Source organism: Pelophylax lessonae (genome assembly GCF_965119305.1).
Source record: "Pelophylax lessonae genome assembly, chromosome: 2".
Taxonomy (NCBI): Eukaryota; Metazoa; Chordata; class Amphibia; order Anura; family Ranidae; genus Pelophylax; species Pelophylax lessonae.
The window spans coordinates 552823322-552848904 of NC_138769.1; the positions used below are offsets into that span (position 1 = coordinate 552823322).

At 45.4% G+C, this 25583-nt stretch overlaps 1 protein-coding gene across 1 annotated transcript in view; it reads right to left on the bottom strand.

Moving 5' to 3' along the window:
- Positions 1-25253, bottom strand: part of NCKAP5L (NCK associated protein 5 like) — a 141894-nt gene extending 116641 nt beyond the window's left edge. Inside the window, exon 1 of the mRNA XM_082245541.1 lies at positions 25164-25253. The gene's annotated coding sequence lies outside the window, so the exon portion shown is untranslated. The remainder of the gene's footprint in view (positions 1-25163) is intronic.
- Between the last annotated feature and the right edge of the window lie 330 nt (positions 25254-25583).

Here is a 25583-nt window from a genome sequence, read left to right on the forward strand (position 1 = left end):
TTCTAATAGGAGCGACACAAGTCGCTCCGACTTAGAAAAAGGGTCCTGTACTACTTTGGGGCGACCTGGAGCGACCTGCATTGACTTCTATGATATGAAGTCCCTGCATGCCGCTCCGAGGTCGTGGTGCGAGCTGTGCACCGCGACTTCACAGGTCGCCCCGGGAAGTCGGGTCGCCTGTATGTGAACCGGCTCTTAATGTAATGTTTGCATTATCTTGTACCTTGTTCTTACCCCAACAAATTGAGCAAGAAAAAAAAAAAATAACTAAAAATTGTAAGGACCCATTTTTCATGTAGCATAGAACAGAGTATATGACTGCATCTGTAAATTATAGCAGGCATCCTCTTCCTTCCAAGTTATGTGATCAAAGAACAATTGCATATCCTTTTAATCCTCTGTAAACCTGGAGATAGTTATGTACATTTTGCAGATATACAACTGGAATCGCTATTCTACTTGCTCCTTTCTACGCCCAAAAATGAATGTCCCAACGCAATACATGCAGAGGCTGCCAGAAAGGGCCATTGCATGTCCAAATACCACATAAGCAGACTTGTCAAGTCTCTTTAGTAATCCTAGATTTATTCTACCATCTCTGAACAAGCGAGGACTACCCTCTTAAAGCAAATTAAGACTACTGGCCACACGGACGTTGGACTTTTTTGTTAACTGTATATCATGATTCAGTCAAATGCCACAGAGGAATTTCACCTCCCCAGACACAGATTTATTACTTTCTGCCTTTACATTTCACCCTGCCAGATTTCATTCTGGTCAGAAGATCTACACCGTTGTCTGTAACATGGATGGATGAGCTAGGTGGCAAAACAGAACAAAAGGTCACGGCAAGGGTAGACAAATTAAGGCCGAATTCTGAAGTCAGCAAGGGATAATGTTTTTAGGAGCCAGGGAAAATAAACTCCTATTAACATCAACAGAAATCATGCTAGAAAGACAGACATTAAGACCAATACACCCCAAACCATTTACACTGAGGTTTGAAACACTCCATGTTCTCTTAAAAAGAGGAACGGTTTTACTTTACTGTCTAGTTCCTTCTTTTTCGCTCTCTTACCTCTTGCTTAGCTTGGGCTGTTCCCTCAACATCTTCCTTTGCTGAGCATTCGCTAGAGGTTGGTCTGAGGCCCCAGGGCTTGGACCCTAGCTAAATAGGAGGCCCCAAGGGACTCAGACAACTATGGCTGTCAATGACTTCTAGTTCACCTAACACACAGTGGGGTCTATTGGTTTGACGCAGACGTAATATATTGTTACTCTTCTATTTTAATGATATTGAAACAGATGAAGCAATGGGTCCCAGTATATATTTTGCGGTCTTAGATGTCTTCATTTTATGGTCTATAATATAGTTCATATTCCTATAGCACACCTTCCTGGTTTGTAGGCTCGTGTGTACTGGGTGCTGAAGCGATCACCAGTTGGCAACTGGATCAGTTACAAGTAGATACATATTCGCCAGCACACCAAGGATCTTGCAAAAGCAGTCCAAAAAACTTTATTCCAGATAAGAGCACATCAGAAAAATATAGTGCAACGTTTCAGAGCCGCACAGGACCCCTTCGTCAGGCATGGGATACTATTATTCATTTTATGGTCTTCATATTACACCAAGGAAATGATACAAGTACCTCAAACCTTTCTAGTGACCTCACGTTTTGTACAACGAAAATGTTAAATTATGTTATATGTAATTACATATGTAGTTTGTACTTCCTTTAAAATAAAATTGGAAAAAAAAAAAAGGAGGCACTCCACAAAAAAAATAAATAAAAAAATGGAAGTATTTCAAGCAAAGACAAGTCTCCAAACATGGCCAAAAAAGGAAATAACAGGGTTTCAAAGCCTTCCCCACTGTATTCAAAACTAGAGTTTATCTAAAACACAAGTCCCCCCCCCCCCCAAATATGTTAAAACTATCTGTCCCAGATGCTTTTGAAATTACAAAGGGTATCAACTACTAGGAATGCACCGATCCGACTTTTTTGGTGCCGATCCCGATCTTTTGCTTTATGAAATCACCGATCCCCGAGTCCGATCCGGAAGTACTGTTTTGTGAGCTTATAACAAAATAATACATCCGGATCGGTATCGGCAGATACCCTATAACAATTGTGCATTTAAGAGGTTAAACTTCCCTCCTCCGGCAGATGGAAAGAAAAGATACATTGTAATCATTGTGTTTCCTTAACTGGGAGACTGACAGGCATTTGCAGGAGACTCTTTTTTTCTTCTTTGACAGCTGTTCTCTGCTCCCTCACAGCTATGTAAAGAGCAAAACCGGATCGGCCTGTGGATCTGTTAATTTTACCGATCCCCCGATCCAGCTAATATGGCCATATTGGCGCCGATATCCGATCCGAATATCGGATCGGTGCATCCCTATCAACTACATACCATGAAAATTGGCTGCACCGTATAGTGTTAAACATTTGTTAAAAACCTTTTTTCGGCTGCATTTAAAATTACATTTACTTGTATTCTTCTTTGACCAGAAATCAGCAGATAGTGGGCTAATGCCTGCTATCAGCTCACAGGGCAGAGCTGCGCCAGGCTCAGGAAGAATCCCGACAATGTCAGGATCCACATGGCTGCCTGACAGATGGCTCCGCCTTTCAACAGGCATCTGAGGCCCCTCCCCAACCTGACTGATGGAGGAGCAGACCAGAGAATAGTGACTGGGAAAAATTAAGGGGTGGTACATTCCTCCACCCACCTTGTTTGTGTGAATAGCTAAATGTTTTTTTTTTTTTTTTTTTTATCAGCAAAAGAGGAAAAAAAAAACAGATGCGGCAGCCTGGGGGTGAGTCTGTAGGCTTGTTTTTTAACCAATTCAAATTTCTCCTATAAGCCTTTGAATGACTAATGCAGAGAACGTATAAGTAGGAAGACAGAATGGATTATAAAGGGTTGGGGAAAGAAGTCTTCAAAAAGGGCTAGTAGTTAACCTCAAATTATTCCACATTCATGAGAAAAGCACTGCATCTCTAGACAATCATGAGAAATGTGCAAAATCTGATTTACAAGGCACTGGCATATAGACATGTAGACCCATAGCTTAAGATTCCTATAGATATGAGAGGAGTGTGTCAAGCAGCCAGAGGTTACCAAGTGTCAGTAAGATGTGAAACGCGTCAACCTTGCTGTCTGTGTGTGCAGATGCCAGGGTTGATTGTTTTTTTTTTTTTTATTTAAATCAGATTTTTTTTTTTTCTTACCAAATTTATTTTAATAAAATGTTTTTAGAGTAAAAATCTATGTAAAAACGGAATTTTTGTAAAATCTTACCTGTAAAATTCCTTTCTCTGAGTCCTCCGACAGTCGCCGCCTCTTCATATTCGTCACATATGGGGTATTAGACTTTGCTCCGAAGGAGTAGCTAGGCAACAGAATATGTTAACAATAAAGCTTTAACATATCCCACCCTCAAGGGGTGGTCCCCTCAGTCAATACCCTCCTACTTCCTGCAACCATATCTCAGTTTTAGTGGAATAGCAGTAGAGTATACATTCAAACCCCAAAAGAGGGGCGGGGGCGGCGACTGTCGGAGGACTCAGAGAAAGGAATTTTACAGGTAAGATTTTACAAAAATTCCGTTTTCTCTTACGTCCTCCGACAGTCGCCGCCTCTTCATATTCGTCACATATGGGGACGTCCCAAAGCAGTGCAAACATGAGGGGTGGGAAACGCATCCGCGCCGAAAGGCAACGCAGTCTCCACATCAAAGAAAGGAACCTTACCAAAGGAAGGAAACCAGCTGGGCAACAGCAAAAATAAGTGCTCAACAGGAGCAACAACCCAGGAAAAGACAAAAAACCAGGGGATACAAAACTTATCCCAACAGCCAGGAGTCCCCAACAAGGGACCCTAGGGAACAGCCGCACTAAGAACCTTGCGGCCAAAGGAAGCATCCGCCGATGCCTGAACATCTACTTTGTAGAATTTTGTGAAAGTGTGTACGGTCGACCAAGTCGCCGCCTTACACACCTGGGCTACAGAAGCCCCATGACGACAGGCCCAAGACGTACTCAGAGATCTAGTAGAGTGCGCCTTCACAGGCACAGGGGGAACCTTCCCCTGCAAGGCATAGGCCTGTTCAATGGTCTGCCTGATCCATTTGGCAATGGTAAAGGCGGAAGCCGCCATGCCCTTCCGAGGACCCTCTGGAAGAACAAACAAGGAGTCCGTCTTTCGAAAAGACTCAGTCGATTTAAGGTAAACCCTAATCGCCCGAACAACATCCAGAGAATGCAATCTCACCTCCTTTGGATGTTTAGGCTTCGTGCACAACGAAGGCAAAACAATATCCTCGTTAAGATGGAATTCCGAAACTCGTTTCGGCAGAAAAGAAGGATTAGGTCGCAAGACCACCTTATCCAAATGAACAACCAGGTACGGAGACTTGCAGGACAAAGCCGCCAGTTCCGACACTCTGCGAGCCGAAGTGATCGCCACCAAAAAGGCGACCTTTTTGGACAACATAGACAACGAGATCTCCCTGATCTGTTCAAAAGGAGCACGTTGTAACACAGATAGGACTAGATTCAAGTCCCAAGGGGGCAAAGGATCCCTCCTAGGAGGAACCAGATGCCGCACACCCTGAATAAAAGTGCCAACCAAGGAGTTGGAAGCCACGGGACGTTGAAACAGAACGGCCAGCGCAGACACCTGACCCTTTATCGTAGCCAGCGCCAAACGCTGATCGACACCCGTCTGAAGGAAAGACAGCACACGGGAAACCGAGTACGTGCGGGGTGAAAACCCCCTGGACTCACACCAGGCAAAATAGGCCTTCCAAGTACGGTAATAAACCTTTCCCGAGGAAGACTTCCTCGCGTTGATCAAGGTATGAACAACCTCTGGAGAGAGACCCTTCTCCTTCAGGACCTCGGTCTCAACAGCCAGGCCGTCAAAGCCAGCGACTGTAAAGCAGGATGGTAAATCGGTCCTTGAGACAGTAGATCGTCCCGAAGAGGCAGACGCCAGGGGGCGTCGACCGCCAGATTCACGAGGTCTGCGTACCAGGACCGGCGAGGCCAGTCCGGTGCCACAAGAATCACCGTGCTGCGTTCCGAGTGTAACCTGCGAAGGAACCGGGACAGCAACTGAATCGGTGGAAACGCGTACATCAGCCTGTACTGATGCCACGGGGCCACTAACGCGTCCGACGCGTCTGCCCGAGGGTCGCGCGTCCTTGCCACGAACCTCTTCACCTTGTAGTTGAGGCGAGACGCGAACAGGTCCACATCTGGAAGACCCCACTTCGCGCACAACATCTGGAAGACAGCCGGATGGAGAGACCATTCCCCCTGATCCAGGGTCTGGCGACTCAGATAGTCCGCCTGCCAGTTCTCCACTCCCGGAATGTGAACCGCCGTTATCGCCGGGACATGAGTCTCGGCCCAAGACAGAATGTCGGCCACTTCTCGAGCCGCTCGGGCACTCCTGGTGCCCCCTTGGTGGTTGATGTAGGCCACCGCCGTGGCATTGTCCGTCTGCACCCGAACCGGGCAGCCCTGCAGCCGGTCCGTCCAGCGATGAAGACAGAGCCTTATCGCACGCAATTCCAGCATGTTGATCGGGAGGGAAGACTCCCCCTCCGACCAGGTCCCCTGGGCGGACAGAACGCCCAGAACACCACCCCAGCCCGACAGGCTGGCATCCGTGGTGATTATCGTCCACGAGATCGGACGAAACGACTTGCCCCCGGACACCAACGGGGACTGGAGCCACCACAGAAGGTTTTCCCTGGTGCGATGACTCAACGAGATCTGAAGATCCAGAGATTGAGGTCGCCCGTCCCACTTGGACAAGATCTCCGCCTGGAGACCCCGCGTGTGAAACTGCGCGAAAGGAATCGCCTCGAAAGCCGAGACCATCAATCCCAGACATCTCATACACGTCCGCAGAGACGAGTTCGGAACGTCCCTGAGGGACCTGACTTCCTCCTGAAGAGTCCTGAGTATGTCTTCCGGCAGGAAGACCTTCGCCTGCACCGAGTCCAGTATCATTCCCAGATAGGGAAGACGAACCGACGGACTCAGTGTCGACTTTGGAACATTTATCGTCCAACCGAACTCCTGCAGAGTTTGCATCGTGACAGACAGGTCCTTCTCCAGACCCTGACTGGTGGCAGACCGAATCAGAATGTCGTCCAGATACCCCAGGACAGAAATGCCCTGGGCTCTCAATAATGCCAGAACCGGTGCAAGCACCTTGGTGAAGACCCGCGGAGCCGAGGCGAGCCCGAAGGGCAACGCCACGAACTGGTAGTGATCCTCCGCAATGGCAAATCGAAGGTATCTCTGATGACCCTCGAATATGGGGATGTGAAGATACGCATCCTTCAAATCGATGGAGGCCATGAATTCCCCCGGAACCAGGGCAGCCACCACCGAGCGCAGGGATTCCATGCGGAACTTGCGAACCCGCACAGAGCGGTTCAGAGCTTTCAAGTCCAGAATTGGACGAACCTTGCCCTCCTTTCTGGGCACGGTGAACAGATTGGAATAAAACCCCCGAAATCTGTCCCGATGATGCACCGGAACCACCACTCCCTGAGCCCTCAGGTCCCGCACCGCCAGGTGCAGATCCCGCAGGCGCTCTGGAGACAGTTGTAGATTTGAGGGAAAAAATCTGCTCTCTGGCCGAGAGAGAAACTCGATCTTGTAACCAGATCGAACGATTTCCAGAACCCATCTGTCCCGCACACGGGCCAACCAGGGCTGAAGAAAACCGAGCAAGCGTCCCCCCACCCCAAAACTGGGTGAGGGCGCCCCTTCAGGCCGAACTGTTATGGGCCGCCGGTCCGGATTGGCCGGACTTCTGTTTCCCAGACCAGGGTTTCTTCTGAGAGCCCTGGCCCTTGAACGGTTTGCCCTTGTAGTGCGGCCGAAAGGCACGAAAGGACCCCTGAGGGGGCCGAAAATTCGCATGCTTCTTCCCAGAAGCCCCCTTAGCCTTGGGGAAATGGGGCAAGAGAGCAAGAGAGTGCTCTTACCCCCGGTGATCCCCTTAATCAACACATCCAGAGACTCCCCAAAAAGGCGAGACCCATCATAAGGCAGATTGGCTAAGGTTTTACGTGAAGATTGGTCCACCGACCAACATTTCAACCAAACCAGGCGGCGAGACAACACCGCCACGCTGTGCACACGTGCAGCCAACGGAATCAGGTCCAGGTCCGCATCACACAGATACATGACACCCTGGTGGATCTGATCCACCATGTCCAGGGTCGCCGCCGAGGCCGAATCGGCCACTAGGACGCGCCTAAGCATCTGCGTCCAACTTGCGATCGCCTGGGCCGCCATGAGAGAAGCAAATAGAGCTTTAAGCATAGAACCCGTAACAGAATAAGTATGACGGGCAAGAGACTCCAGTCTCCTATCCGTGGCATCACGGAAAACAGGGGATCCCTCTGCAGGAATCGCAGTGGCTTTGTTCAAAACCGCAATTGCATGATCCACTGGTGGAGGCACACACCACCGTTCATCAGTGGCAGGGGAGAAAGGATAACGCAGCTTGAATTTACTTGGTACCGCAAAAGGTTTGCGCAGATCGCGCCATTGATCCTTTACCGCGCGCTGAAAATCAGCATTGCAGGGAAAAACCTGCGGCGTCCTGCGTTTTCTCTGCGTCCCATAAGCCGCCAAGGCAGCGGGGGGACACACTTCGTCCTGCAAACGTAGCGTCTGCTTAATGGAAGCAATCAACTCATCCATGATTGCAAGCTCTTCAGGCGAGCCAGGGGGAGAATTATCAACCCCCTCAACCTCAGCCTCTACCTCAGACCCCACTAGATCAAGAGAGGAGCGGGACCCCGATAGGGAGGTCCCTGCCAGAACAGCCCCATCACCTTCACCCTCAGAATCGGAGGACAGAGTAACTCTGGGCCGTTTAGTAGATTGAGCAGCCACCAGCATTTGCACCTGGGCAGCAAGGTCAGCCACAATAGAGGCTAAATCCCCCCCTGGGGGGGAAACAGCGGTCCCCTGGCTTTCCACCAATACTGTGGGAAACTTGCCCTCCTGAGAATCCATTGCCCCTGTACGCCAGACAACCAAGGGTTAACTGCCCCCTTTCAGCAAGCGCGGTAAGCGCAGCCCACCGCACACACTCAGGCACAATGAGACCCCCACAGGGAATATACAGACTGAATACAGGCAATGGACAACAGGAATAGAAGGATAAAACCTGAGGAGACCCCGCTGCTGCTGCTGCCTCGACCGGTGTTCCAGGAAAGGAAGGGATGCTGCCAGGGCGCTCTATGTAAGCCTATGGAGGCTACAAGAAAATGGCCGCCGTGCATGTAAACCATGCGGCCGGAGCGGGCGCCGGTAAAATGGCGTCGTTTGGCGCCGAAACCGCCGCTCCACAGTGCATAAAAACACAATTTCATCCCATTATATGGATACATGTTAGATCGCCGCAGCGATCGCTGTATATGCCCCAACATGCCATTAAAAACATGCCCCACAGCACACAGCTTCCCACACTGCCCAGCCTGACACACACAGTGTCATACAGCTCCCCCCCCCCCTTGCAGCCCACAGCATGCAGCCGAGAGATAGGGAGACAAGCAGTGTGATTTAAAGGCAGGTTACACAGTCCCAGACTGAGACCCCCCCCAGACAGACAGGTCCCCACATAGACACACTTACCTCATATGGCGTGGGGAACCCGCACAGGCGAACAAGCCGCTGCACATGAGGCAGGGAGAGTCGCAATTCAAGACGCACACAATGGCGGTTAAGAAACCGCACAGCGTCCGGTGAGGTAGCCACCTCACCAAACATCCCTGCACCGAACAGGGATGGGTCGTTCACCGTGCCAGGAGCGTTACCTGGCTGAACGCTCGATGGCAGACTGGGAAGCCACTGACCCACGACCTGCGATCAGGGGGATCAGCCCGAGACCCAGTCCGCATGATCCTCTTCGTCCGAAGAACTAACTAATGCTGACAAAAACAACAGCTAAGTAAAGGTAGAGAAAAAACTCAAATAAAATATTAAAAAGAAGAAAGAGTCTGGGACAAAAAGTCCCAGCACAGAGAGAGCCAGCCACTCTTGACAAGCTAGACATTAAAACTGAGATATGGTTGCAGGAAGTAGGAGGGTATTGACTGAGGGGACCACCCCTTGAGGGTGGGATATGTTAAAGCTTTATTGTTAACATATTCTGTTGCCTAGCTACTCCTTCGGAGCAAAGTCTAATACCCCATATGTGACGAATATGAAGAGGCGGCGACTGTCGGAGGACGTAAGAGAAAGATAGTTTTCTATTCAAAATACAATAATTGAGTTTATTCAGCATGAAATGGAGCTTAGTTATGTAGCATGATGCTGTATATTCTGCAATAGTTACATTTTTGGTAAACTTATTCAATGAATCCAAGCTCTGCAACTGCATTCACACAATTTTATACACCAACTACCAGCAAGAATGAGTCCTTACATTGAAAGAGCACCTGTCATTTCAGATCCATAATGGGAGTGCCTGTTAGCGGGCATCCACTTACCTGCTGTTGCCATGTCCCTCACCTTCTTGTGGCACTGCCGCATTACCAGCCGCCCCATTAAAGTGAATGGGACTGTCGGTGAATCAATAGCGGGTTGGAGATCACAGTTGCTCTTTAAAAATTATGATTTAAACCAAGCCTTTTTACAAGTGATTTAAAATCAACTTGATTTAAATCAAATCCACCCTGGCTGATGTCTGTCCTGCTTTTTCCTGATGGCAATAAGATTTTTAGCTACAATCTGAGGTGTGCAGTCATTAATTCCATGTTAGGTTTTCCATATGCCTTAAACCCTCTAGATGCCAACTGTTTTTTTTAATTGCAATATGGAACCTCACTATCCTTGTGTGCATGTGCATCTCAAATATGAAGTAATATTTACTCAAAGTGCAAAGAAAAAAGTTCTATCAGGTCTCCACTCCGTTGCTACTCCCTGCCTTTTTTTTAATATTCAAGATTTAATCATCTCCCACAGGTTGCCTTGACTGCTGAGCTCCCATGTTCAAAATTTCTACATCAGCATTCCTACATCCACATGCCAGAGATCACCACGGAAATACCATCCATCTTCTATTCCCATGAGAATGGCTTTTTTTATCTAGATCTTTTATACTTGCGGTTACAGTTTGAACGTAGTTATGTGACCCACAGGAACAACGTAAAGGGCTCATACACCATACATTGTTTGACCTTAGCCAGCATTAGCCTGAAGAACAGCAGATTCAGCAAGCATTTTACAAAGCCCTTGAAGCACCCTTCCATTTCAAGATGGGTATGCTGGCTGTTCATTTAATCAAGGCTTCCGTAAAGCTTTAGGTGCTTCAGCACGGCTTATGAAAGTTTCCTAAAACTACAGTTGTCATCGACATTATGGTCTATATTCCGCACTGGACTGCAACCAAAGGGTGTCTAGTAATATTGAGATTAGCTTGTGAAATGTTTTTTATAAAATGAGAATAACCCACGTTCATATTGAGCCGATTTGCCATGTCAAACCGCATACCAAAAGCGGAGATTGCCGGCGATGGCACCCTCCGAATCGGTGCGACGCCGACTTTGCGGCACCGCTCCGATTCCCAAAAGTAGATTATGTACTACTTTTGTTTCAATAGAAATCTGCGAAGGAACCCGCACTAGATGTCTGTCAAATCGCCCCCAAAGTCGGACCAAAATGCCGGTTTGAATTCAAACCCGACCTCAGTGTGAACGTGGGCTAAACCTTTATTTCAAAAAATCAGCACAAGGGATCATAGCTTTGGCTGCTGTCTTAGTTTAAATCCAAAGTCCTCTTTGACCCCCTCAGTACCTCTGCAACAGTAATCTTGGGGTGCTGCTGGGGTTATTACAGATGCTGGACCTGTCATAAGCACTCCTCAAGAGTGCCAACCATACCTGCCCCTGACCTCTTCCATTCATTGCAGCTGTACAATAGCTTTCATATATGAAAAACGATCTTTGCTCACCTTCTTACCCCCTTTCCCTTTTCTTCCTCCCACAAAATCATTTGCAGTTCATCATGCTCTCTCTACTCCTTGGGGGCTTTGCCCTTTCATATATTGTATTTCCCCAGTATGCAGCAAAAACCTCTCCTACCCGCCTTGGCGGGAATAGACAATTTAAGTTTTTCTCACATGATGAAACAGGGCCTACATGTTGCTAAGAGGTTACGCCAAGTCTCTTCATTTTTGGGATCTGCTGGATGTGTACAGTGAGCTACAGCTTACTGGGAAAACACTTGCCTGATATTTGTGAATAAGGCATACGGTAAAAAAAAATTATTGGAACAGAAAAGTGATCATGAATGGGAGGAGATGGACCTTTCCCAAATTCACCTATATTTTCACATTTAAGATATTCACATATATGTACATGATGTAACAGAACAGTGGCTACATGTTTAGCACTTTCACATAGTGGCACTAGGGTTGCTAGTTCAATCCCAACCACCGTCTGGGGTTTGCATGTTCTCTCTGTACCTGCGTGGGTTTCCTCGGGGTACCCCAGCATCCTCCCACACTCTAAAGACATGCTGATAGGTTAACCTCCTTCCCCCAGCTGAACGCACATTTGCGGCCTCTCGGTGTGCGGGCCTTCAGGCCAAGTGGCCCTGAGGCAGCCCCTCCCACCACCATGCTTGACTGTAAGCAAGACACTCCTCATCTGGTTGCTGCCACACACACACACACACACGAGACCATCTAAACCAAATAAGTTTATCTTGGTCTCAGACCACAGGACATGGTTCTATTAATCCATTTCCTTAGTCTGCTTGTCTTCAGCAAACAGCTGGCAGGCTGTCTTGTCCATCTTTAGAAAAGGCTTCCTTCTGGGACAACAGCCATGCAGACCCAATTTGATGCAGTGTGCGGTGTATGATCTGAGCACTGACAGGCTGACCTTCTACTCCCTCAACCTCTGCGGCAATGCTGGCAGCACTCATATGTCTATGTCCCAAAGACAACCTCTGGATATAACGCTGAGCACGTGCACTTAACTTTTTTTGGTCAACCATGGCGAGGCCTGTTCTGAGTTGAACCTGTCCGGGTAAACTGCTGTATGGTCTTGTCCACCTTGCTGCAGCTCAGTTTCAGGGTTTTGGCAATCTTCTTATAGCCTAGGCTATCTTTACGTAGAGAAACAATTCTTTTTTTCAGATCCTCAGAGAGTTCTTTGACATGAGGTGCCATGTTAAACTTCCAGTGACCAGTATGAGAGAGTGAAAGTGATACCAAATTTAACACCTACTCCCGATTCACACCTGAGACCTTGTAACACTAACGAGTCACATGACATCGGGGAGGGAAAATGGGCCCAATTTGGATGTGACTTCGGGGCCCAGACTCTGCAGCCTTGTCAGTGATCTCTCCTCTACACAGAAGCTGCCGCTGGAGGGATCATGTGAGCAGCCCAGAGTGGCTTCAGAATAGCCAAGTATAGGCATCTTTCCCTTTACAGGGTATATAGGAAAGGCTTAGAATGGGGGTGGGAGTAGATTTAAAGCTTAGTTATGTTCTGACTTAACTTCCACTTTAAGTTTAAGTTTATTATACTGATGTTCACTCCACTTCAGTTTTTTTTTTTTTTTTTTTACCATATTTTTTTTTTTTCATTTTTCAAAGAGTCGGCTTCTGTTTTTTAGTAGACTATTCACTCAACACCACCACAGCTTTAACATGCTATTAAAATGTTACATTGTGTCTGTTTTTATGATACAATTATTTTTGCCACTATGTAAATTGCTTTTGTTTGCCATCCTATGTGCGACAGGTATGTGTGATCTATGATGCCTCTTTTGTACAGCCAAGAACACAGGAACCAGTAAGGAATCACAGGTTTCTGAGACGTCACATAGGTTTCAGCACCTAAAGCTGCAGACAAGGTTCAGCACAGAATAAAAGTCTGAGAATTTAAAAACCCCCCTCCCCCCCGCCCCAACTTTTTTTTATGTCATGGCCCTGCTGGGAAACTTCATCCTAAAAAGAATTAGAGGGTCTAACCCTAGCATACTCCTTTTTTAGGGGTGTATTTATATAAAGAAAGAAAAAATTGCATAGCTGTTTGTCATTAGAAAGAAAACACAGCATGATGGTCACTAGATGGTACTATTCCCAGTTCAATTTGCCAACCAGTCTGCTTACCAACCAAATTGGCCTGTCTAACAGTTTGCGTCAATACAGGGGTTTAGTTAGCACACATTTGCAAACGCATGTGAAAGCTGCAGGGCCACGTCAAGGCTCCCTGTTACCTGCAGTCCTAACTCTAATGAATTTTAAAGAGTCTCCACAGTGGGAGCACATGCAAGCTAATGGATAGATAGGGGGCAGGTGAGCCTGGAGGGGGCCCATCCCTCCTGAAAGGTAATTGGGGGCATAATGGAAGCCCAGCTGATAGTATTACAGCAAAGGCACCCAGTATGTCCACTCACCAGTACACATATACAACAAAGAAAATGGCCTCTGCCCCCACCTATAACTGGCCTTCATAGCAAAGAACACATGGAAGGGCAACGCACATGAAACAAACAAAGATAAAATTCCCAGTTCAATTTGCCAACCAGTCTGCTTACCAACCAAATTGGCCTGTCTAACAGTTTGCGTCAATAATATCTATCCATTAGCTTGCATGTGCTCCCACTGTGGAGACTCTTTAAAATTCATTAGAGTTAGGACTGCAGGTAACAGGGAGCCTTGACGTGGCCCTGCAGCTTTCACATGCGTTTGCAAATGTGTGCTAACTAAACCCCTGTATTGACGCAAACTGTTAGACAGGCCAATTTGGTTGGTAAGCAGACTGGTTGGCAAATTGAACTGGGAATTTTATCTTTGTTTGTTTCATGTGCGTTGCCCTTCCATGTGTTCTTTGCTATGAAGGCCAGAGGCCATTTTCTTTGTGGCACTAGATGGTACTGTCATGAAAAGCGCTTCCTTATTCACATATTCGACTTGCAGATAATGTAGCCTGAGACCATTTACTTTTGCCCCATTCGCACAGAGCAAATTCACAAGCAGTTACAAGGTACAAACAGCTACTTGCCGACCGCCCATTTGTAAATATATATAATTTTTACGTTAAATACGGGGGTTTGGCAGCAGCTAGCTGCCATAACCCCAGTATCTTTATTTACAGCAGGCGGCCAACTTTCATATAAAAGTGGTCCTAGCAGCGGATTTGCTGATCACTTTTATAGGCAGAGGGAGAGATGACCCCCCCACCTCTTCCTGGTCATCTCCAAGCTTACCGCTTGACCCAAGATCTCCCAATAAAAAGGACTTGTCATGTCTATTTCTTTTAGAAGGGATGTTTACATTCCTTGTGATAGGAATAAAAGTAAGCCAAAAAAAAAGTAAAATAAAATCAGGAAAAAAAAAAACATGTAAAAAGTACCCAACCCCTCCGAGTTTACGCGCAGAAGCGAATGCATACACAAGTCGCGCCAGAATGTGTAAACACATGTGAGGAATAGCCATGATCGTAAAGAGCAATAATTCTAGTGCAAGACCTCCTCTATAACTCTAAACAGGTACAATTTTTTAAAGTTTTGCCTATGGAGATTTTTGAGTACCGTAATTTGTCACCATTCCACGAGCGTGCGCAATTTTCAAGCATAACATGTTAGGTGTCCATTTACCCGGCGTAACAGCTTTCACATTATACAAAAAATAGGGGTAACTATGTTGCTTTTTTTTTTTTTTTTTTTTTAATTCATTAAAATTAAGTTTTTTTCCAAAAATAAAATTGCATTTGAAAGACCGCTGCGTAAATACAGTGCAACATAAAATATTGCAATGACCGCATTGTATTCTCTAGCGTTTGAGAGTTCTAAGTAATTTACTAGCAAAAAATACTGATTTTTACTTGTAAACAAATGTAAAAAAAAAGCAAGTGGTCAGCAAGTGGTTAAATATACCCCAACGTTTTTACTGCTGTCTATACCCCCAAATAAGAGCTTGCCCTTACTTCCTGCAAGTGAAAGGACGTTACCAATGCATGGAGAAGTGGAACTCTACTTAACAAGGACAACCAGCAAAGGTGTTCTACCGGATTCAGGTCAGGTGCAAGCCAGTCAAGTTCCTCCATCCCAAACTTGTCTTTATGGACCTTGCTTTGTGCACTGGTCCGAATCATTTAGTGGAGGAGGGAATTATGACAGTGTTTCTCAACCCTTTTTTTCCAGTCAAGGCAAGGCACCCTTTAAACATTTCTCGAGGCACCCATTTCTAAAATGTAAAATCTATTCTAATAGTTTTACATAATGCAGTAACATCCACAAGTCCAAGTAGGACACCCAACATTAAGAGGCGATTTAGAATCGATTCACACTAGCGTGACTTGACAGGCGACTTGTCAGCCTGACAAGTCGCGCTCCCTCGCGGTTCATTGACCGCTACAGGACCCGTTCGAATAGGAGCGACACAAGTCGCTCCGACTTAGAAAAAGGGTCCTGTACTACTTCGGGGCGACCTTGGAGCGACTTGCATAGACTTCCATTATGTGAAGTCCCTGCAAGTCGTTCCGAAGTCGTGGTGCAGGGGACTGCACAAGTCGCCCCCGAAGTAGTAAGGAGCAAATACACTTTTAAATTTATCAGAATAATAACTGCGTTATAAATAATAAACATAAATAAAACACAACAAAGATTCAATCAAAGCAGCAATTCTCCTGTGTGTTATGCAGAGATGTATAGTAACTAAGTAGAACTACTTCACTACTGTACTTAAGTACCGAAAGGCGGTATCTGTACTTTCCTAGAGTAGAATTTTTTTCTCCTACTTCCACTTTTACTTCACTACATTTTTTCAATGATTTTAATACTTCTACTCCGATATTTTTTTTTTTGTGCTGCATAGTTACTCATTACAATTATAAAAATTACCACTGCCAGAACAGTAGATGGCAGGTTTCATGAAGCTCAAAACATGTGTATTATCAGCGCATACGAAAATAATAAAAACCAATATGATGCTCAAACTTTTGACTTCTTTCTTTAATAACTACATAACACAGTACTTGTACTTTTACTTTCAGTACTTGAGTAGCATTTTTTTTTCAAAACTACTGGTACTTTTACTTTCAGTACTTGAGTAGCAAAATTTTTAAAAAAACTACTTGCAATACTTAAGTACAAAAAATGCTGAATACTTTAGTACTTCTACTCAAGTCACTTTTTGATCGAGCACTTGTACTTTTACTCAAGTATGGGTTTTGAGTACTTTATACAACTCTGGTGTTATGACACAAATACAAGCATACAAACAAAAAAGTAGAGTTGCGCTAGAAATATATCTATATTGAAGAACAGAATAGCATATAGTCTGCGGAAGTTGCAATATGAAGTCCCAAAGAAATTTTGAACTCAAGGAAATGGAGTCAAAATGGATGGGCCATCAAAGTTCCACACAACCAAACACCACCAACGTGTTCAGCAATTTACCAAAGATATTGCCACCCTAGATGAAAACGAATGGCCTCTTACCAAAAATACTGGACCTCTGATTATAGGAGGCCAGCCAGTAGCACCTTTGGCTGTTTGCCCTCCCAGGGCTTAGGATAATGTTCCTGTGGGTTTATGCTACACCATAAGGATCAGGCATCCAATTCGGGTATCCATATATTCAACTCAAAAAAATAAAAGATGCTCCACATAGTATAAAACCTGAGTAACATTTATTATAAAAACAGTATTGCACTTGCATGGAAAAAGATCAAACACAAAAAACGTTTGCAACTTGGTACTGACTAGAATTCCCAATGTTTCTCTAACACTCATCTAATGTGACCCCCACTGTTGATGAAGAAGGGCAGGGGAGGGTCAAACAAGGATGCTATGCAGGCGACTGACCTCCTCCTTATAAACTGAGTACGCCACTGGTCGTTAGGAAGCTGGCACCTAGAATGTTCTAATAATGCACAATGAAAACCTATAACTTAGTGTAATTAAAAGGCAGCCTTCATCCACACGCCGGCTTGTATACAATTTTTGGGCACTTTTTGTCAAGGCACTCCTGAAGAAACCTCAAGGCACCCTGGTTAAAAAAAGGCTGGATTATGGTGTAGGGCTGTTTTTTTCAGGTGTTGGGGTTAGCACCTTAGTTCAAGTGAAGGGAACTCTTAAGATGTCAGCATACCAAGACATTTTGGACAATTGCATGCTCCCAACTTTTGTGGGAACATTTTGGGGTTGGCCCTTCCCGTTCCAACATGACTGCGCACCAGTGCACAAAGCAAGGACCATAAAGACATGGATGAGCGAGTTTGTGGTGGAGAACATTACTGGCCTGCCCCGAATCCTGACCTCAACCAGATAGAACACCTTTGGGATGAATAAGAGCAGAGACTGCAAGCCAGGCCTTCTCGTCGACCTCAGTGCCTGACCTCACAAACGCACTTCTGGAAGAATGATCAAACTTTCCCACAGACGCACTCCTAAACCTTGTGGACAGCCTTCCCAGAAGAGTTGAAGCTGTTATAGCTGCAAAGGGTGGGCCAACTCAATATTAAACCCTACGGACCAAGACTGGGATGCCATTAAAGTTCATGTGGGTGTAAAGGCAGGCATCCCAATACTTTTGCTAATATAGTGTATTTTAACTGGAGTGGAGTTATTATTAGGGGCTTAAACGTACTGCGTTTTCCTACGTACACCGACTGGTCTCTTCTTATCAGGTAGACATCTCCTGAGCAGCACATAATGGCTGACAGCCTTTCCATTGTAAGAATATTTGTTCACAAAAGATGTCCCGCAGAGCGTATATATAGTTGTTACAGGAAGATTGAATGATAGAATGAAGTCAAACATTGCTATTGTTTTACGTATCTCTAAATGGTATCTGAACACTACAAGGAAGGGGTTTATTCTGCTATTGTTTATTTTGAAAAGGCATATGTGCGCCTAAGCCGGAAAAATGAAAAACAAGCTATATTTACCTGAAGGCGCCTATGTGAAAGCGGATCACACCACAAAGATGGAATGACATGGCCCACAGGACAATTCAAGTACACCTGTTTGGTAGTAAACAATGACACAAGGGAGTAAAGCAGCGAAGGGTTTTATCAATGGCAAAGGGTGGTGTTCAAAGTGCACCTGTCATCTTGTAATAGATGCTATCCTGAAAGAGGACAAAAGAAATGAAGACATGGGGTATTTTTTTTTTTTTTTTAAACGACGGGAACGCAAGAAGTCTGCATTCTGGACAGTCGTCCCTGGTTGCATACCAAGTTAAACAATAGTCTATCTTGGTACAGTGCATGGCAGCCACATTTAGCCTCTCAGGCTTTTAGCAGCTGCTAGCAGCAGGACCCACACCTTCCGTCTACATAAAAACACTAGAATCCGAGGCCTCTATGGTTTTATTTGCAGCAATCGGTCAGTAACGCCCCTTTAACATGAATGTCTCCGTGAAGCGGGATCCCCTTGCTCAGTGGGGGGATCTCTCTGCTGAGCAGGCGGATGACAGGTCTGTGTCCACTCCACTACTAAAAACATAGAAAGGGCCGCACTACAAATGTGAAAATAATTGGATGGATCCATTATATGTGTTAACCCGTGAAAATATTATATATATCAAGAAAACCATGAGATACTACATCTCATATAGAAGGTGCAACCTGCAAACTTGTGCAAAAATATATATGAAATGCAATCACACTGTAGCCTTTAAAGAGAGCGCAACAGTGTAAATAGTCCTCAAAGGTATAAAAATTGTATAAGGTAAATGTCCACATATAAGGTGAAATCCATAAATATGAAGACAATCTTCAGTGATCCAGTGAAGGAAAAAAACACCAATAGTGCTTCCAACAGGAAAATTGCAGGAGCGTTTACCAGAGAGAATGGACTCCAATGCTGTTAACATAGAGTCGTACATGCATAGGATATTAAAGCCTTGCTGGGACACCCTTGGTATCAGATTCCTCCTTCAATCTCTAAGGTGTAGAGATGATGGACTCCAATGTTGTTCCCATAGAGTCTCGTCATGAACATAGGGTGATAAGACCTTGCTGAAAATGACCCTAAAGCTGGATACACACTATCCAACTTTTGTGGTTAGATTTCCTTCAGATTTACCTTTTCTATGTAGTGCAAGGGCCTGCCAGATTGCATACAAATTGAAAGTGTTTAGCTTTGACCTCATATTATATGGTTTTGGTAAGTCTAAAGGAAAAAGTCTTCAGAAAATCTTATAGTGTGTATGGCCCATTAGTATCAGATTCCTCCTCCGGTCTTTAAAGTGCTCCAAAATACAAAAATGCTCCACATAGTGTGATACCATCCAAAAATAATGGACTTTATTTAAAAGTAAACAACTTACATTTTCCATGTATGAACAGGCAATTCACATTAAAAAAAAAACACTATTGCAAAAAAAAAAAAAAAAAAAAAAAACACTATTGCAAAAAAAAAAAAAAACTATTGCAGAGTGGACACAGCCGGCTCTGGTCTATGGGGCAATTGGATGGAAACTGAGCACCTATCCTTTTCCATCCGATCCGCCAGATGGATGGGGAATAGGACCGCCATCCGTCTGTTTTTGGCAGACAGGAGCGGATCGGATGGTGGTGGGTGTCAGCGGACATTGCTATGAGGTGTTGCACTGCATTTAAATGTAGTGTGTTCCATTTTCATTCCATTTTAGCATTTCGTTCCATTTTAGCATTCGTGTGACTGAGGTCTGTTGGAAACAATGGATTTCTGCTTGTTATTGCACTGGGCCTGCGTTTCGCTAGACAGCTCTGCGCACAGAAGCGAATGGGCTAACAACATAAAAAATGTAAAATGATGCTGAAGTATATGTTAAACTTACTCTCAAGTAAAATCCTAAAAGTATTCAGCAATGCCACTTTTCTTAAGTGGAAGTAAACCCTCCTATCGTTTTCAGCCAAGGAAGCTGCCATCTTGGCCTCTGTTTAATCTTCAACTGCCATGATGCTGCACATGTAATCAGTTATGACACCAGCCAGCCATTGGGAGGTTTGACAATTTGGCTGAGGACACAACCAATGTGACGGTTAGCATTTCCAGCATGCCGGGAATGTAACTTTTTTTTTAAACTATCAAATTGATAGGTTTACTTCAGCTTTAATGTGCCCATACATGATTTGATTTTATGACTCGTTCCATCTACGATTTGAAAGCAACTGAATCCACAAATAATAAAAAAAACTTCTACCAAGCAACTTAAACTCAATTTAGATCAAACTCGATTTAAAGCGGAAGTAAACACATTCATTTAACAGTTTCAAAAAACAGTTACATTTTCGGCACGTGCCAGGAATGTAACACTCCCATTGGTTGTGCACTCAACCAAACTGTCAAACTGTCCAATGACTGGTGTCATAACGGATCACATATGCAGCATTATGGCAGTTGTAGATCAAACAGAGGCCAAGATGGCAGCTTCCTTGGCTGAAAATTATAGGAGGGTTTACTTCCACTTTAACTGAGTTGATCAGCCAGGGCAGAAAATTATGGATCATTTTGCATTGATTGGCAACACCGAGATACTTTGTTCATTAATATTTGGAGCAATCAGATTAGAAGATTGCATTGTGGAAACTGAGGTTCTTTTAAAACTTACGATCATAAGGTATGATCGTGTCTGAACTATTGATCAAAAGTCCCAAAATATGATCGCGTCTGAACTATTGATCACAATCCATTTCCCCATATGTGTGGCAAAACGATTAAATGGGTTGTGGATTATAGATCGATTATTCCTACTGAAAGAGATAGATAAGAATAAAAAGATAACCATCCATGTATCGAACTGTATAGTGCTCATGATTGGAGATTGTAAAGCCATCAATTATAGTCCTTGATGGTCATGGGGCATTCCACAGCCCAGATTATTATTAGGAGTAAATGTTCAATTGGAACTATTTATTTCGTAACATTATAACAAGAACAAATACTTTGATAGATTGTAAGCTCCTTGAGGCCAGGGACTGATGTGAATTTACAATGTAAGAGTCGGTTCACACTGGGGCGGCACGACTCTGTACTACTTCGGGGGCGACTTGTGCATTCCCATGCACCACGACTTCGGAGCGACTTGCATGGACTTCACATAATGGAAGTCTATGCAAGTCGCTCCGAGGTTGCCCCGAAGTAGTACAGGACCCTTTTCTAAGTCGGGGCGACTTGTGTCGCTCCTATTAGAACGGATCCTGTAGCAGTCAATGGACTGAGAGGGAGCGCGACTTGTCAGGCTGACAAGTCGCGCTAGTGTGAACCGACTCTAAAAGAGCTGCGTAAATTGACAGCGCTATATAAGTACCTGAAATAAATAATAAAAAAAATTTGCACATAGCCTACAAAGCCAGAGCATGTGTTCGCTGAGGTCTGGCAATAGAAAAAATAAATAAAATGTATTTTACAAGGGGCTAGGCTATAAAGTACTGGTCCTGTCCCTGGAAATGTGGAATAGCTGAAAACAGTTCATTTTTGTTTTGAGAAGTATATATGAAGTGTTTTCCTTTCCCCAAAATCTGGGCTCGCTAAGCATGTAGGTGGAGCAAGGAAGGTTTCAGTTCTCTGTACAGAAATAAAAATAGCTGGCCAATTTACAGCCGAGAAACCTCTACGTATTGCTTGTTTCTCCAGTTAAAGACAGCTGCTACCAATATTCCTGATGTGTACCGTACACGGACCAAGCTGAAAGGCGTGTGTTTACTGGCACATCTCAGCTATTGTGCAGGCAAATATACTAAAGAAGAAGACATCAGGGGTTAGGAGGGTTTCTCAGCATTCCAGTAGTAATGAACATTGTACGTTGGGTAAGACACCCCATTACTCACAGCACTGTCACTGCAGGGGGAGCAACTGTTGCCCAGGGGCATGAGAATCTGGTTCTGTAGCACATTTAATGCCCTTGTGTCTAAGTCATATTCCATACAGAATAAAGCATATTTCTTATACACACACCATTTCCCTTCTGTTATCAATGGACCCTCCAGTAGGGTTATTGGCTTTGTAGACGAGATAAGTGGGACTGTTCTACAGAAATACATATGCTTACATCATTAAAATCTTTGATTCAACAAAACAGAACCCAAAAGAGAAAGTTCTGTTCTGCCTGTCCTCCCTTCCCTTCGTCGTCTACAAATGTTGGCACTTTACATTTTTTTGGGGGGAGCCAGTACCTATATTTGACCTAGGCGATCCAAGCGGAAGTATGCCCCTTCCTCTGACCACAGCCTTTTAATAGGAGGAATGGTGCCCCATCACTGATGGCAGTGGCAGGATCCATGCCCCATCACTGGTGACAGTGGAACGATCCGTGCCCCATCACTGGTGACAGTGGAACGATCCGTGCCCCATCACTGGTGACAGTGGAACGATCCGTGCCCCATCACTGGTGACAGTGGAACGATCCGTGCCCCATCACTGGTGACAGTGGAACGATCCGTGCCCCATCACTGGTGACAGTGGAACGATCCGTGCCCCATCACTGGTGACAGTGGAACGATCCGTGCCCCATCATTGAGGAGACAGCGGAAGGATCTGTGCCCCATCATTGGTGACAGGGGAAGGATCCGTACCCCATCATTGGTGACAGGGGAAGGATCCGTACCCCATCATTGGTGACAGGGGAAGGATCCGTACCCCATCATTGGTGACAGGGGAAAGATCCGTACCCCATCATTGGTGACAGGGGAAGGATCTGTGCCCCATCATTGGTGACAGTGGAAGCAATGGTGCCCCATCATTGGTATCAGTGGAAGCAATGGTGCCCCATCATTGGTATCAGTGGAAGCAATGGTGCCCCATCATTGGTATCAGTGGGAGGAATGGTGCCCCATCATTGGTATCAGTGGGAGGAATGGTGCTCCATCATTGGTATCAGTGGGAGGAATGGTGCCCCATCATTGGTATCAGTGGGAGGAATGGTGCCCCATCATTGGTATCAGTGGGAGGAATGGTGCCCCATCATTGGTATCAGTGGGAGGAATGGTGCCCCATCATTGGTATCAGTGGGAGGAATGGTGCCCCATCATTGGTATCAGTGGGAGGAATGGTGCCCCATCATTGGTATCAGTGGGAGGAATGGTGCCCCATCATTGGTATCAGTGGGAGGAATGGTGCCCCATCATTGATATCAGTGGAAGGAATAGTGCCCCATCATTGATATCAGTGGAAGGAATAGTGCCCCATCATTGGTTATCAGTGCTAAGAACAGTGCCCCATCATAGGTTTTCAGTGGGAGAAATAGTGCCCCATCATTGGTGTCATGGGATGGAATGGTACCTCAACATTGATGTCACTGGATAGACTGTGTTTGGAGACCACTGAACTAGCAAATTTAGATGGACTTGACTAATGAATTAAAGCCAAACTTCAGCTAACACTCTTTAAGCGGTTAGAGACCCTTTTGGGAAAAAGGTTTTCCATAAATAAAAGCTGATCATGGTAAGCATCACCGTCTAGGTGAAATGGTCTGTCTCAGCCCTCTAAATAACAATGTTGCTGAACAGCTTTGTCTATTGAAAGAAACTTTTTGGCAGGATTATACAGGTGAAAATAAAGGGAAAAAAGAAAACAAACACAGCCGCCACATCGAAGAATTGACATACTGCAGCAAAATACATTTTTATGTTTAAGGGATGGTTCATGCCAGATGCAGTCCAGCGTGTTTTTATTCTTCATCAAAAATGCATTAACAGTGCTTAACATGGATACCAATAGCCCTAGTTCAGACCAGTGCAGTCAACAAAAGTAGAACATGTTGCATTTTTTTCTGTATAGATCGCATCCGGAATGCGGCAAAATGTACCAGACCATCTCAACAATTGAGATGAAGGGAAAAAAACAGATCGGAACGCATCAAAAACATATATGCATCCAGAATGCGGAAATTGTGGCGTTAACTGGCCCCCAATGTAACTTGATTTTGCAGACATTGTTCTGGGTTATTTATTCCAGACTGAAGACTGTATTACAAGTGACAGTTGATTGTACCGCCCTATGGAATTCCTGGGAAAGGAAGTCAGCTGTGTGTAGGAAAATAGATTCCCCCATAATAGCACCTTACCCTCAAATCCCTTTACTTATGAGACTCTCCCAGAAGCATGGCAGAAGAATAGCGTCATCTAGCTCCACTATACAGAATACAAATTGATTGATCTTCGTTCTACAGACTAAAGGACCTAGACCTAGAGCTATGACGTGCCATTTCAGAACACCTAAATAAAATGACGCAGGACTCATCAGTGATATGCGGAAGAGAAATTCCAACAAGGTTGACAGTAAGTGAACCCAACAGTTAACAATGACAGCTGTTCTCCCTAGTCCTCCAATCACAGGTTGCGCAACTGGTGCAAAAAAAAAAGTAACAAACCCCCAACAACACCACACTGTTACAATGACAACATCTGCTTTTCAGGCAGCTTCCAGACTTGTGAAACCAAATGAATTTGTTGTGCAACCTCCCACATCTGTCACCATGGACTAGGCTGCCAAAAGGGCCATTCCAGGAACACTGGCAGGATCAACCAGTTATTTTATTATCACGCCATAATATTTTCCTTCAGAAGAAGCATGCGCCACTTTCTGCATTTGCAGAGAGAACGATGACTTTCACTCTGCAAAACCGAGTAGATTCTTTCTTGGACAAATCAATTCAAAGTAACATGTTCCCTATAAGATTGTTATCAGAGATGAGGACATGCAGAGATAAAATGTTGAGTTCTCTGTGTGGCTGGTGGACAGCAGATGGCCAGAGATTTCTGAGCTAAGCTGTGTTTTTGTGGATCAGACAGGAGTGGAATCCCAGGCCCAGATCTGATGGTGGGATGAGGCTTGCAGAGGACTCTGGATCCATTTGTTATAGAAGGAGGAGATGATGGCAGGCTGTGCAGAGCCCCCAGTACATTATATCATCAAAGCATCCTCCTGATCACTCATCCCATACCTGCCTATACACAATGGACAGACCCTCCCCCTGCTTCCCATCTCCCCCCCCCCCCCCTCCCCATCCACTATACACAATACCTCTTCCCCATCACAGCCACTGTCCATGTCTCTTACCCCCTTCACTGCAGACACCCGCCCTCCCCCATCAATCAATCGCAACGCTTCTCCTATGCGCCCCACTGGTGAAGACGTCCATCCTACCTCCGATCACCGACCTGCACTCCCGATCCGGTGCTGCTTGCGGTTGAAGTCCCTGCACAAGCTACACTGCGAGCCAGGAGCAGCCGCGGCCCGTGACGTCACGGGTTTAAAGCGCCAGCCCCGACCCCTCCTGAGCAGCCAATCAGAGGCGGCCTGGAGCAGCGCTCCCCAGATGTTTCCCATTTGCAGCGGAGCATCCTGGAGGTGTGAGGGGGAGGGGAGAGGGCGCCAATTTCGGGCCCCAGGACAGATGTGTACTTCTCATGTATGTTATGTCACCACACAGGTAAGAGGAGAGCTATGTACCCAGCATTGCCTGGAGGTAGGCACAGCTACAAGTCAGTCAGGGGACTTCAAGTGTGGCCCGCCACATCACCAAAGGGGGGCAACACAGAAAATCCATTAACCACTTAAGCCCCGGAAGATTTTACC